A 14,205-nucleotide genomic window follows, 5' to 3' on the forward strand; every position below is an offset into this window, starting at 1 on the left:
TCATCCAGGGTTCAACACGGGCCTGTTTGCTGGTAGCATTTTGCGTTTGCCGGGTAGAACTGAAGTGGCAAAGTGATGCCTCCTTAAAAAAGAAAAAAATGCAGCAAATTGTCAAGTGTTTTAATCGGTACAGCAGATTTTTTTCTGAATAAAATGATTCCTACACCTTTAGGGATTTTTTTTCACAGTCCTCGGAGGGTGTAAATTTACAGGGGTGACCAACACCTGCAGAAAGTCGGTTAGAGCGGAGCCTGCGCTGCGGTTTCACCCATCGCCGCGGCAGTTCGGCTCCGTAACCGTTACTTTATCCTTCCGGCGGGCAGGCGTTACCGGCACCGGCAGGAGAGGGAACCCAGGAGGACGGTGAGAGCCCCCCGCGGTCCCGGAGCCCCGCACGGCCCGGGGGCCGCGCACCCACCCGCGGCGGGACCCTCTGCGGGACCCGCGGCTTCCCCGGCCGGGCGGAGCGGGCGGTCCCGGGCCGCCGGCGCTCCCCACCGCGGCCGCTAGGCGGCGCCCCCGCCTCGCCCGCCCGCCGCCGTGCGGGAGCGCCGGCCCCGGCGCGGGGAAGGAAGTGGCGGCTCCCGCGGCGGTGGGCACGGCCCGGCCGGGGGGTAGAGCCGTCCGGCCGCCGCGGCGGGACAGCGGCAGCGCCGGGACGCTTCGCTCTCCCCGCTCCCTCCGCCCCCGCAGCGCGGGGCTGCGCCCGTCCGCCCGCCTCCCCCCGCCTCCGCCGTCCCCGCGCCGCGGCAGAGCCGGCGGGTGAGGAGCTGCCTGCGCCCGGCCCACCCTCGCCGGGGATTATGCCAGCGGAGCGCGGGCATGTCGGCAGGCAACGACTCGTAGGCAGCGGCAGCCGCCGAGCCGCGGCGGCATCAGCAGCAACGGCAGCGGGAGCCGCGGCCGCTGCGCCGGGAGCAGCCGGTGCGTGGTGAGGGGAGCGGGGGCGGCGGGGCGGGCGGGCCCCGGCACCTGGCGGCCCCCGGGTCGGCCCGGCCGTGCCTCAGTGGGGGCGGGAGCGGCCGCGGGCCCGAGGGGAGGGCGAGGGGGAGCGGTTGGGGGCCCGCGGGGCGGCTGTAGCTTCCCCCGAGGGGCCGGGGCGGCTCGGCGGGCGGTGGAGGACGAACGGCCCCTGCGGGCCGCGCCGCCGGCGGGTGCTCGGCCGGTACCTCCGGGCGCTCCCGCGGCCTGAGCGGGGTCGCGCTGTCTCGTCCTCGCCGGCGGCCAGCGGGATACGTGGGCGATAAAAGTTTCCCGAATAGAGGAGTAAATGACGGGGAGGGACCGGTCCGCTGCGCCGCGGGGGCTGCGGGCGCTGCAGCCATAGCGGCCGCTGCCCGGCTCAGCATCGCGTACGAAATAGCGAAGGTTCGTGGCTTTGCTCTAACGTACCCGCTGGTGTGTGAACGAGCTGTAGTCGTTACACCCCTCGGCCCCTGGCTATACCTTTGTGTGCCGGTTGCTGTGGGCAGCAAACACCTTTCTCCTGCCCTCGGTCGTGGTTTGGGTGTCGGTGTCTGACAAACGGGGACGGCACTGGGTTTCATAACGGCAGCAGGGGCGTTTTGGGCCGGTGGTGGCCGGAGGTGCAGGCGGCGGTGCCTCATGGCGGGGACCCTGCCCATGGCCCTCTGCGCCCTCCTTCCTTGGCTACCACATCTCTTGGGCTTCAGTCTCAACGATTTGGCGTTGGCAGAGGCGCCAGGTGGGGATGTGTGGTGTGGCGGGATGGCGGTGGTGACACTGGCTGTGGGGAGGGGACGGAGGCTCTGCCTGGCGATGGCCTCTCAGCCCACGGTAGGAGAACATGGGTGAGAAACACTTTTGACTAATTATAGCTGAGGAAGAACCTTGTGGGCTTTCGAGGCCTGAGATCCCCCCTGTGGTCTGCGAACTGGCTGGAAATGGGCCACACTCCTGCGGCGGTGCCTCCCCTCCGGAGGAGGAGATTTTTCCCGTTTGAAAGAGCAGGATGCATGTTCTGTAGCCGGGCCTGGTGCTCCCTTCTCTCGCCCTCCCCATCGTTCCCAACAGCCCTGGGTTCCAGCATGGACAGCTTGAGCTTTTTGTACAGGAGGGTTAAACTGCTTCCTTGGCCTTCTCCCCAGCCCCTCTCAACCCACCGAAGCAGCAGGAGCCCTGAGGTGCCTCACCAGCAGAGCCAGGAGCCCCTCAGAATTGTCCCTTGTTCAGTCCACCCCGCAGTTCAGTCCGCTCACATTTCATGTTAAAATGCCACAACTGAGGCAAAGTTTATTTAACTTGTGTATTTAAACAAAACACCAAAAGTTTCTTCCTGTGTTACTACCCGCTCTGAAGCGAGAGCTTCCATCTTCTCTTCTCCCATCTTCTCTTCTCTGTGTGTCTGGAAGCCGCTAAGTGGGTAATACGATGCCCAAAAGAGTCTTTGGTCTTTGAAGACATAATCTGCATGTGCTCAGCTCTGTGCATGACAGAGGTTCGACACGACAATGGTGGTAGATCAGTCTTTGCGGGCATCAGGACTTAAGTAGGAGGTGGTTTGATTGCATGTCGAAGTATCTATGGCCTGCAGGCCTTTTTGTCCTCCTATTGCACGCTAATTCCCTCTCCGTGCCCACATCTTCCCCACTCTATATTTTTATCGCATGGTTTATTTTTGTCGTGGCCGCATCGTGCTCCCAGGTAACACAAGCAGACCGACCGCGTTACAGAGTTTAGTGCTGGCTTCCGAGTGAAGTTTGTTTTCCTGCTGTTGAACAGGAGGCTGCTGTTTGTGGGGCAGCTTTTCCCTGGCCTTTGGCAGACCTGGGTTGATAGATCGCCATGGGGCTGGTTGTGCTGACAGGTAACCAGCTCGTCGTCTTGGCCCCGGGCTGCTCGGTGATTGAAACGCCTCCTTGGGATGCACAGAGTGAAGCGTGGCCGAGCACCAGAGCGCGGCTGCCGGCTTGTCCTGGCTCGCTGTGTCTCACGGGAATGCTGCTTCGCGGTCCTTGTTCTGATCATCTCAGAGAGGGAGAGAGAGAAAGGCTGGAAATGCTTGTGCTTCTTGCTTTTGATAGAGCAGACTTCTGCTGGGCTGCTAGGTTTCATTAATCATATTTAAGTTTCTGTCACTAACTTTTAATTAAAAGCCTGGTTGATACCGCTTTAATGAATGTACGGATGTTAGCCATCTTCATGCATAAAAATGCTTTTTAATTCCCTTACTATTCCCTTTATGGCCCTTAGATGCTTTTGTTGCCGTTTAAACAGCGTACAGTAGCAGCTGTTTGTCTTTTTAATATAACTTTTTCTTGCATCTGTGTTGAGGAAACAGCAATGGTTTGAGTAAACAATTCCCTGGTATCCTTTAACAATATATTTTTAAGTAACTTGTCAGAAAGGGTCATAAGTAATGTCTAAATAGTGAACTCCAAGCTCTTGCTGACTTTAGCTTAAAGGAGCTGCTGAAATTATGGTTGTTCCTCATGTTACGTGAGGTGGGGAGGGAAGTGAGAACCTCTCCACGTATGACTTTTGATCCTGAGAAGCTTCACGAGGATCTTTCCCACAAATTATAACTCCTTATTAAAACACCCTTTCTATTTTGGGTTTGCTTCTGATGGTGGATTTCAATACATTTGTTGCTTGTTGTGCATCTAACAGCCCGAGCATTTATTGTGATTTACCATCTGGCGTGTGGGAGCTTTATCTAACTTCTCATTTTTGTTGACAGCAACCAGTTTAGAAAGACCTTGCCCTGATTTTTTTTTAATAGAAATTATCAAAACTTAAAACTGACAGTGGTGCTAAGGGGTTTTGAATTGAAATGAATAATCTGGTTTTAGTCACAATTTGTTAGTGCTTCTGCAAGTCGGCCGGATAGAGAAGCAGCGCATCCTTCAAGCGGGCTAATTTAAAGGAGGTTTGTCCAATTAGTCCCAAGCAGCATTAATCTCCCCTCTGCGTTCACACCGAGATCTTGTTATTCAGTTGCTGTCTTGGCAGCCGGACTGGGAGGCCTCAGAAAATGGCAAGTGAAAGCTGACTCTCCCCAGTGCCGTTTGACTCATGCCACTCATGCATATTCACCGTGATGTCCTGTTCCAGGACCAGCACCATCCGTTGAGAGTTTCTTTCTTCACATGTTGTTTTTCTCATTCGAGACACAAGCCTCATTTCGAGGAGAGGGGAGAACAGGCGTCAATGTCTGTCTTCTCTTTATTTTTATTTACTTAGAAGGAAAAAACAACATCTAAACCCCATGGTTTTCTTAATAGCCAATTCCTCTCAATAGTGAAGCTGCCTTCCAATTTAATTTTAAAGCTGGCTGACATAGGGTATGATGCAATTAATACTGATCTCCTCAAATTAGTAAGATATGTCTAAATTTAATTTTCAGTCTGCAAGTGTCTTATAAGCAAAAATGTTCTGTAGTATTCAGTGTGAATGGGAATGGAGTAATTAATGTGGGGGGAGGGAATAAATAAAACACTATATTTTTAACTTTGGTTCCTGAGCGTTGGAGAAGATCCAAATGCCACAGCATTGCGCTGGGGCAGAGGAGTCGAGTGCGAACTGAGCCGTGAACTGAAATCGCGGCGTCCGTGCCAAGAGTCCCATGGAATTTCAAATGAAAAAAGGCAATGAATGATATTTAGATGTTCTTAATGTAAGAAGAACAAAACAATTTAGCATGGAGCTAACCCAGATCCCGTCACTTCAGGGAGTTTTAATCAGCACGATGCCAAGTCCGTACACGGTGCTCCTGAAGTCGAAATTGTGCGGTTTCCATAGGCAAAGGGTTTCCCAGGTGTGACTGTTTTGATGGTGGTTTTTTTTTAATTTAAAGAAAAATATCCCTAGAAGCTGACAGGAAAATAAGCGGAGATGGATATTGAGTGTATGTGGGTGCAGGGAGCAGCAGGAAATCCAACAAGCATGGGGCTAAAACCTGCCCTGGAGAGACCCCAGCGGGGAACTGCTGCCTTCGTGTTGAAAGACCAGCCAGGCGGAGAAATCTAGTGCCTTTTACTGAGAGGGAGAAGGACATCTGTGTGTGGGCTTCCACGTGCAAGGGACAGTAACAAGGATCTGGGTGTTGTGGGTTTGGTGGTCGGCATAGCCGGGGTGACGGACTTTTTCCTTACGGAGCTGGTGCTTAAGAGCCGCGACACCAGAAATCTGCGTTCTTGTGGGCTTGGGCGAGGGCTCCACGCAGCTTTTACAGTCCTGACTTGGTTGTGTTTGAACAGCTGAGGTTGGCGAGTGCTGTGACGTTGTAAGCAGGAACCTTAAAACTGTCCTCTGCAGGAAAGCGGTTGAGCTTAGGTAAGCTGGAGAGCCCCCCCGATGTGACAAGGAAAAGCGATTTGCTGCTCATCCTTTTCTGCTCCTTTAAACAGCTCAGTCTCCTGTTTGAGACTGGATACTGGGATTTCTGCTCAGGACCTTCCACCGGTTTCTTTAGTCTTGTCCTGGGCGGGGGACGCGGAGGTCTGGACAATCCAGTAATAAAACAAGAGACAGTTTGCCCCTTGCTGGGAAGGCACTTCTGATGGTTGCAGCGTAACTAGGAGCACTTGGGAAAGATAAAGATCATAGTGAACGAACAGCTGGAAGTTTCATAATTCGCCATCGCAGCAGTGATTCCTGTAATGGACGGGGAAGTTCACTCCGATTTGTTTGGATTGCTGGCACTTACATAACGATCGCTGAGCTTCGGGACACTAATTCGAGAATATTAGCTGACTTAACCCACAGAGCAATGACCTGAGAAGGCGTTTCTCTTTAACGGCACAATAACTAATTGGGAGGGCGTAATCACGTCAGCACCTTGAGCGCTTTGGCATATCTCGGTGCTTTAGGGGTGAGGCCGTGTTATCTCCAGCTCCAAAGAAGTTCGATGTTTGCACGACTGTTGACTCTGGATGTGTAGTGGGGCCTTAATTCCATTATGTGCTTTAAAAGGTTATGGAAGGATTTCAGGTTTTTATAGTACAGCCGCGGGTCAGGTTCTGCCGGCTCGTGGGTGGTCAATCGTTGGGGCTCGCTGGGTCGCTCTGGGGCTTATTTTGGATTATTTGGGTTGGAGTCAGAGTCACCGCTCCGTAGGGAACGCTGGAGGGCCGTGGGCACTTTATAAGAGGTAAAAAACTAATGGGCACTGGATGTTTGGAATGGGCAGCAAAACAAGTTTATGTATGTATTTCTACATGGACATGTGTTGTAATTGTGTTTTATGTACGTCAGAAGACAATTCAATGGGAATAGCTTCACTTGTGATTGTAATTTGTTTCAAGATCAATACCGTAACTTAAAACGCTTCTGCAGTGTTTCTACTTTCTCTGTGGGTGGCTTACCTATTTTAATGCTACTTTTTTATTTTAAAGAGGGAAATAGACGTTTTGTATTTATATCGGATGAAATCGAAATCTAAATATTTACATCTTTTCGGTGGATCTGAGGTTGAGCACCACTTGTAGGCGTTGCCAAGCTGTTGAGTTGTTTCCTTCCCTTGAGTAGGTTGATTTCTTCAGGGTGCTGGAGAGATGGAGCCTCATATTTCTGTCTGTTTTCTAGCCAGTCTCTACAGCTGGAAACATTTCCCTTTGTGGGCTTGGTGACCTGGCGTTACATTCGGAGGGTGTTGTAGCCTAAACACGCCGCAAGCTCAACATGTGTTATCTCCAGCGGAACGCGGAGTTAACTGCAAGCTGTGAAACCGGAGGGGGAGTTCAGGATACAAGTATGTAAATAACTCGGAGATATTTTGTGAAAGAGAACAGAAGGGGAAGGAAGGCCGCTCGCTCGCTTTTTCTCTGCCATCCTTGTCTTTTTGGTAGCGTTCTCTAGGCCACCAAATCAAGGTGACGGGGAAGGAGAGGAGCAGATAGCTTGTCTGCTTTCCCTCTCTCCCTTGTTTTTAAGCATCGTTTATCCAGGCTCTTGGGACCCGTTATTTGTTTAACCTGCATCTGGATTGTAAAATAGCGTTCCAAGTTTTAACTTCGACAGATGGTAAACGTCTTCCAGCAAATATCCTCAGAAATGTGTTTAGCATGGACACCATGTGTCCTTTTGTCTGTTTTGGGACTACGCAATAATTTTTAATGTTGTCTTTTGCTTACATTTAATGCCTATAAATAGTCTTTACGAGAAGGCACGTTTATCTAACACACCACCTCTGTGAGAGGAAAGAGCATATTTGGGCAAACCTACTTGAAGGATTAACCTTTTTTTGTGTAGCTTCTGTGTGTTGCTCTGGCTCCTCAGTTTTAATTTATCATTTTGTTTAGAAGAGCGAGGGACGGTTTGACTTGCTGAGGGTTCACATTTGGATATCTCCGCTTGACACTCTGCTCGGAGCAATCGTGTTGGAAATGCAGCATCACTGGGGTGGATCATGGAACTTTTCAGTTATATGGTCTTATAAATGGATTTCTAACAGCAAGAATTATTTGTGCAAAGCTCCCTACATTTCATAGGTGCTTTTCCTTCTGTGTGTGACCTTCAGTGGAGCTTGTTAGGGCCAGAGCTCCTGCATCACATCTGCAAAACCATCTGGGCTCTCTGGCTGGAGAGGATGTAAACCTCTTCAGACCAGCCTTTGTCCGTCTGTCCTTCTTCATAGGTTGTTCCAGCAGAAAAAGGAGCTTGACATAGAGGGGAGATTTCATTGTCTAATGGAGCATCTGTAGAATCCAAGGTAGATATGTTAGAGCCATTTCCCCCTGCCCCCCTTATGTTGTCTGTCATTTTGCTGACAGAACTTGTGTTTTTTGGCTTGTTATCAAAGTAGAACTGAAAAAGTAGATAAGAATGTGTTTATCATAAGCATCACTACCAAAACCCATCAGCTATACTGTGTTGAGAGATTATTTGTGTTGCTGTTTTAAAGGCAGAGTATAATTTGACTTCTCTAGACCTCCCGTTCTTCCTAAATCAAGTTAATGGCACCAGTAGCTGTGAGAGTCAGATTCTGATGATAAACAGGTTTGAAGCCACCAAAAACCCCTTGAAATCGATTTGACAGCTGTTTGAGAACCACCTTCTAAATATTCCTATTGAGTATTCTGCAGAGGTCTCTGCAGCGAACTTGTAGATCTTGTAGATGTCAGTCTTTCCTGCATACGTTATTGAACTTGCTGTTCAAATTTCTAGCAGACTATATGCAGATCAGCTTTTAAAAGCTTTTTAATAATTTATTTTTATGTGGAAACCTGGGGTCAGCTAGGCAGGATTTAACTAAAACCGCTTGTGCCGTGCCGGGGAGTGCCAACGCATTGGTGCTTGGAGCACCTTGCAGGGAGGCGCTTCTTGCTTTGCTGTGGGTGTTCTTGAGGTTAAATCCCTGTTTCTCACCCCCGTTTCTCACTTTATGTAGCACGGGTGGGTCTCTCTGGACCTGGTGAGAGCTGCAGGTGACAACAGTGGTCCCTGGGTGGGTAGCTGGAGTGGTTACTGACGGCAGCATCCGCACGGCCCAGGGGCTCCGCGTCGCCGCTATCTGAACATTTTCCGTCTGGAAGTGGAAAAAGCAGCCCTTGCAGGGTTTCTTTATCTCGAGGCTGGCAGCGAGTGCAGTGAGCGACATATTTCCATTTGACTCATCTGTTGTCAAAATGGTGACACCCTTGAGTCACATTAAAAATGAGACCTTGTAGCTGAATTGGCACATCACTCTGGTGAGCGCGGGGCGGGTGTTTGTCAGGTTGTTTCAGTTTTGTCCTTGTTTCCCTCCCTGAGATGGGGTGAAATTGATTAACGCCATCACTAATCTTGTGTTTTAAAAATAACAGGAAAGCCTGATTGAGGTGGAACGTTGGATGTTCACTGTAAAGATGCTCAACCTGCTTTACAACTATATAAAGCCCTAAAAAGAAAAGAAAATTAAAAAAATGAGTGCCCAGTAGCCAGATGGTTGGAAAAGAACACCCCGCGATCAATGAGGCAATATGTAAATATTTTCTATCATTACCACAGCACTGCTGTGTTGACATTGAAATTCAAAGTGCTATTCCATGGGACTCCTCATTGATCAGCAGCTGAGCTGGGATGGAACGGAGGATGAAAGCACAATACTGAGCAGTATCAGGAATTGTGGGTTTCTTTGGCAAGGACAGGCTTCCATCAACGTCTACAAAGAGATTTCAGACCTTCTGAGATACCGTGTTTCTTCCTTAGCTGTCAAGCACCGATTAAACGTTGTATTATTTCTTGGAGCTGCTTTATTTAAGGTGAAATACTGTATAGCTGACTAATTTTTCTGTGCTAATTGCCACATTTGTATGGAAGTGGCAAGGTGGAAGCTGATACAGAGTTTTCTGAGATATAACTAGCTAGAAATTACCAGAAAGTGATGTAAATCAAATGGGTGGATCAAAATAAAACTTTGGAGGGAGAAAAGAAGGTTCTCCTGAAAGGCTGTGGAGACCTTGTCCGGCTGATTCCCTTGGAAATCTTCACAGGGTGATAACATACATTTTAATGCATAAATCACGAAGTGCCTTTAGCATACACAGGTGCTGAACTTGCCAAGAGGCTTCTTCTTCTTTCTTTTCTTTTTCCCTCCAATTTAGTGCAAAAACATTTCTCATCAGTTATACTTCTCTCAGAGGGGAGTTTGAAACTTGGCACTAAACAGATGCTTATAAAAGCTCCATTTTAAGATGTGGATCTGTAACCACCCACCTCAAGCAGCGTCACGCTGGTGTGGAGCCTGTGCTGCTGTTGCAGCTCCTGGGGTCCCACTGTGGAGACAGCTGGGGAGTCCCGGGGGACACGGGGAGCAGGTTGTCACCATCTGGGTGACGGCAAATGTGAACTCTGCCCGCGTAGACCGATGCGAGGCTCATAAAAATCTTATACAGATGCCTATAGTGTGTAAGGGTTTTTTAAAATCTATTTTTCTTGCAGCCTAGTTGGAGCAACGCATTGCAACATCTCACAGCCCAGGCTTCCGTTTCATATAAGGGGATAACGACTTTTGAGAAAGGAGGGAGAGGGCTTTGCGGATGAAAAGCTCGTTATAGCTACAGCAAGGTCCAGAGCCCAGGCAGCTTTCTGGAAGCATTTTGCTGTTTGTTTTCTCTCCCTTCCCCTCGGCTCTGCCTGCTCATGGTGAGGTTGGGACCTTGTGCTCCACACGGACCCAAACCCCAGAGCGCTTTGGAGAGTCCAGATGCTACAAGGGTCAGACGGGGGAAAATGGTTTTGGTGTTTTTCTGAGCTGTTCGTATTTTCTACTTAGCTGCTGCGTTTATCTTGCTTGTTGCTTGATTTCCTGGCCCATGCTGGAGCCTGTTCCTCTGACTACAGAGTTCTTCAAGGTCTTGAATTTATTCCTTTCTGGTTTGTTGCTTTTTAGTTGCTCACTTACTGTTGTAGGATGACTAACCGATACGAGACCAGAAAACACCTTCTCTGAGGGAAAAGGACCCTTGTGACTGTCTGTGGTCTGAAACTGATGCTTCCAGACGATGGGCACGCGGTGTTTGACCACAGCTGACACTCGTGAGCGCTCAGTATTTACTAGCGCAGGCTGTGCAGAAGCAGTAGACTGAGCTAAAGCAGCTGTGGCGTTTGCTAGGAACCATTCTGCTAGTCCATTTATCCCTGCGAGACAGTGCTGTTGGTCTCTCTGACTTTGCAGAAGCAGCGTGCAAGTCTCGCTTTCTGCTGCCTTTGCCCTTGCTCCATGTGATTCCGCTTTGAGGCCGGTGTGTTCGGTCTGTGGTCGTCACCAAGTGGGTTTGCTCAGGTGGCAGCAAGGTGGGAACTCTGCCCATCCCACCAATATCAACGGTTTTAGCGAGAGGAAGGACTGAAAAGCGGAGTGCGACACATCGGTTAAGCAGAGAAGCCCTTCAGACACAAACAGAAAGCATCTTACATTCATCACCCACCATGGAAAGGTAACTGCCAGCTCTGTTAGGGTAACGTGGCGTTTTCAACGTTTCTGCGAATAAATGAGCCATGTGGCTCCTCTTCCTCCTTGCAGAATGTATTTGCCTGTGAATCTGTGGGCTGTTCTCATGTCCTGGTGTGATGAACTGTCCCAAAAGCTGCTCCCAAGCCCAGCGTGGTTCTGCTCACCCGAAAGCCTCCCAAGGAAGGGAGCAAGTTTGGGATGTTCGTCTTTGCAAATCACCCACAATTAAAAATGTTCTAGCATTTTGGGAGCTCTTGTGTTAACACGACGCTTCTCCACATATTTGTTTGGTTTCTTTATCCTGGTGGTTTGCTTTGGACAGATCTTGCCCCTGTTTAATAACGCTGAAGTCTCCTGCACTTCAGTAATATGTTTCTAAAACAGGAGCTGTTTTAACCGTGTGTTTGATTTCCACTTATCACAAAATGCTTCTGAAAAGCAGACAGGGTTAATATTATCATTCTAAAAGAGGCTTAAAACTGACTGTTCTTAAGTTTAAATTTTGCATTGGTAACCTGTTCTCACGCCTAAAAATAAGTAAATGAAGAACAGTATCAGTGAGGCCCCTGCAAACCGCAGTGAGTTTAAAAAGTGATGGCTCGGGAATACAGTCAAGGTGAATTATGTATGATTATTCCAGAAAACAAGGTTTAGAAATATGTCATAACATCCTAGGCTACATTAATTATGTGTTACTCTCAGTGTTTACTGGAGAGAAAATGCTGCTGTTCACGGTTTCCCGAAGGCAACACTTTCAGCTTCTGCTGTTCAAAAATGTCTTTCCTTTTAATCACTTTTGATTTCAATGCTGTTTGCAAGTGTGGAGGGAACTCTGGTGTTCTGTTTGGAATAACCATTCCAGACCTGCAGTCTCTGAAAATAAGGAGTTTTGTCACCCTTCCCCAATGTACAACAAAGGAAAAAACACCCAACCCTGAAACAAAAGAGAATGAATCTGACTGGAGGTGTATTAGGTTGGAAAACTATGTGGATATAATGAATCCTTTTTGAAAAGAAAGTTAATGTGAGGATTCCTGTTTGCTTGCAGATCAATGTGGGCGAATGGCTAAAAGAACTAATGAGACTCCTGTTTACCTGGAAGAGCGTTTAAAAGTTCAAATGCAAAGCAAGATTAAAATTTTATATTTAAATAGTTTATATTTAAATAGTTTATATTTAAATAGTTTATATTTAAATAGTTTATATTTAAATAGTTTATATTTAAATAGTTTATATTTAAATAGTTTATATTTAAATAGTTTATATTCAAATAGTTTATATTTAAAATTTTATATTCAAATGTATTTCCATCATACAGATTTGAATAGGTGATTTAGGGAAAAATCCTTTGGGCTTTAAATTGTGTGTAACAGTAGGAGAAGAAACATTTTAAATTTCTCTTTATTAAAAACAGAGTTTATAAAGGATTCCTTAAGAATTTAGTGGGTTAATTCTGCCCCAAAGCGCACACACGAATTCTTGATGCAGGTTTATATATGGAAAATATTTTCTTCAGTTGATTTCAATATATAATTTTAAAAGTGGTAATGATGTTCACTGTTAATTTTGTTGTAAGCCTGCAGAGTCCAGTTAATTTATAATCCGGCCTTGGCTGTATTCATACTGGGAATAAGAGCAATGGTCAATCAAAGGAAAGAAAACCAAGAGGCAGCTTTCTAGCCCATTGCAATCGCATTTGGGTGACATGAAGGACATTTAGTGCTGCTGTGGGACAGTGTATCCGTGTTACCAACGCGGGATCGCGGCTCATCCCGGGGCTGGAGCAGCTCGGCTGCTCAGCTTTGGCGCTTTGGACTCTGAACGTGCCCGGCAGAGCGAAGCAGACGCCGCGATTCCGTCGTGTGGACGCGAGGACACAGACGTGTGGGGATCCCTCGTCTTTAAGCCCCAGATCAGATTCCTAAGCCTTGCATCTACAGACTTGACCTGCGGTTTCCAGCCCGGGTTGATCCACATCTCACAGTTGCATTGCAGAAGGTTTTGAGGTGGTTTAAGCAACTTGATGCCCAACTCTTTCAACTCTTTGGGTTTTTTTAAGCCCGGGCTGGGGCAGCAGAAGTGGCATTTGGGCTCCATGCGACTGGCTCAGCTGTGAATCAGCAAATGACGTTAATAAGCGTTTGTGGGCTAAATATATTTTTAAGCTGTCTGGCTGCTTGCTCTTGGTGAGATCTCAGAGATTAATGGCCCTGAAATATTACTGGCGTTTGCTCTTCCTCCAGGATGAATCTGACCTGTGCAAGCACTATTATTTATTTAAATTGCTGTGCAAGAAAGCGCAAGAGTAAAGAGCCGTTACTTTTTTGATTGTTAGTAAGACTTAAATCAGTGTGTTAAATGAAGCAGGGAATCACAGCTAAAGGTATCAGTGGTTTTTCCAAGCATTTCATGTTCTTTGGTGCAGGGAGCAGAGTGTATTGGTGTTTTATTTCCATTCTTTGGATAACCCTTGGGTTGCGAGTGCTGGTCTTAAGGCTCGGAGCAGGTTCCAGTTGCGGAGACACCTTTTAGTGTGGATGTGGACCCAGATCTGGTGCAGAATGCGGCTCCTGCTGCTGGGAAGGACAACTGAGCGAGAAGTATTTCTGCTGCCGGGGAGCTCAGCGAGTTAATGGAGTTAAAGGCATCTTTAACCTGAGCGGAGGTTTTCAGGAGTCGTCTGATCTCTGCTTTGTGCTACCTGGAGCTGTTGCTCTGCCCTGGCTGTGGTTTGGGGGACAGCAGGGGCAGACAAGGCAAGGATAAGCCAAGAAATGAATGGGGAATACACTTGGGGAGATGTAAGAAGAGAGGGGAGGGATGGCTGGGAGGAGGGAGCACATGTGCGTGCACTGATGTGCGAACCAGATGCTTTAAAAGCAGCATGAAAACCAGTTTCCAGTGGTTGGAGGTAATGATGAGACTCTGCCTGGAGGAATGTTTTAGAAAGGCAACGGGCTGCTTGGCATAACGAAGTGAACCACACAAGCTGCTCTGCAGGTAACGGTTGCAAGTTCCTTCTCGCCCTCAGCTCTCCTGACAAAAATCAGCCTGGGGGAACGCAGGCAGTGGCTGCCTGCAAAATGAGATGGAAATGGGCTGCCCGGGGTTGACGTTCCCCCCGCTGGATCCGTCCTCCCGGGTGCTGCCTGTTCCCCAGCGCCCCTGCCATCCCGCACCTGCCTCCTGCTCACCCCCCAGCTCTGGAAGCACTTGTGGGGTTTATAAAACTGTTTGCACTCTCAAATGTGGGATCCTGCCCAGGCTCTGGGAGAATGTGGCGATTCTGGAGTGTGCTGATGTGATTT

The 14,205-nt window shown here is 48.5% G+C and overlaps 1 protein-coding gene across 7 annotated transcripts in view; it reads left to right on the forward strand.

Moving 5' to 3' along the window:
* Nucleotides 1-242: 242 nt before the first annotated feature.
* The window catches only part of PITPNM2 (phosphatidylinositol transfer protein membrane associated 2), a 122,730-nt gene continuing 108,767 nt past the window's right edge, over nt 243-14,205 (forward strand). For 6 of the 7 annotated variants that reach the window (XM_065033418.1, XM_065033412.1, XM_065033417.1 and 3 more), the window contains exon 1: nt 734-924. The gene's annotated coding sequence lies outside the window, so the exon portion shown is untranslated. Of the gene's footprint in view, nt 364-733; nt 925-14,205 lie in introns of those variants that run through there. The other variant, XM_065033413.1, reaches the window with a different exon arrangement.

Source organism: Columba livia, chromosome 17, assembly GCF_036013475.1.
Source record: "Columba livia isolate bColLiv1 breed racing homer chromosome 17, bColLiv1.pat.W.v2, whole genome shotgun sequence".
NCBI lineage: Eukaryota > Metazoa > Chordata > Aves > Columbiformes > Columbidae > Columba > Columba livia.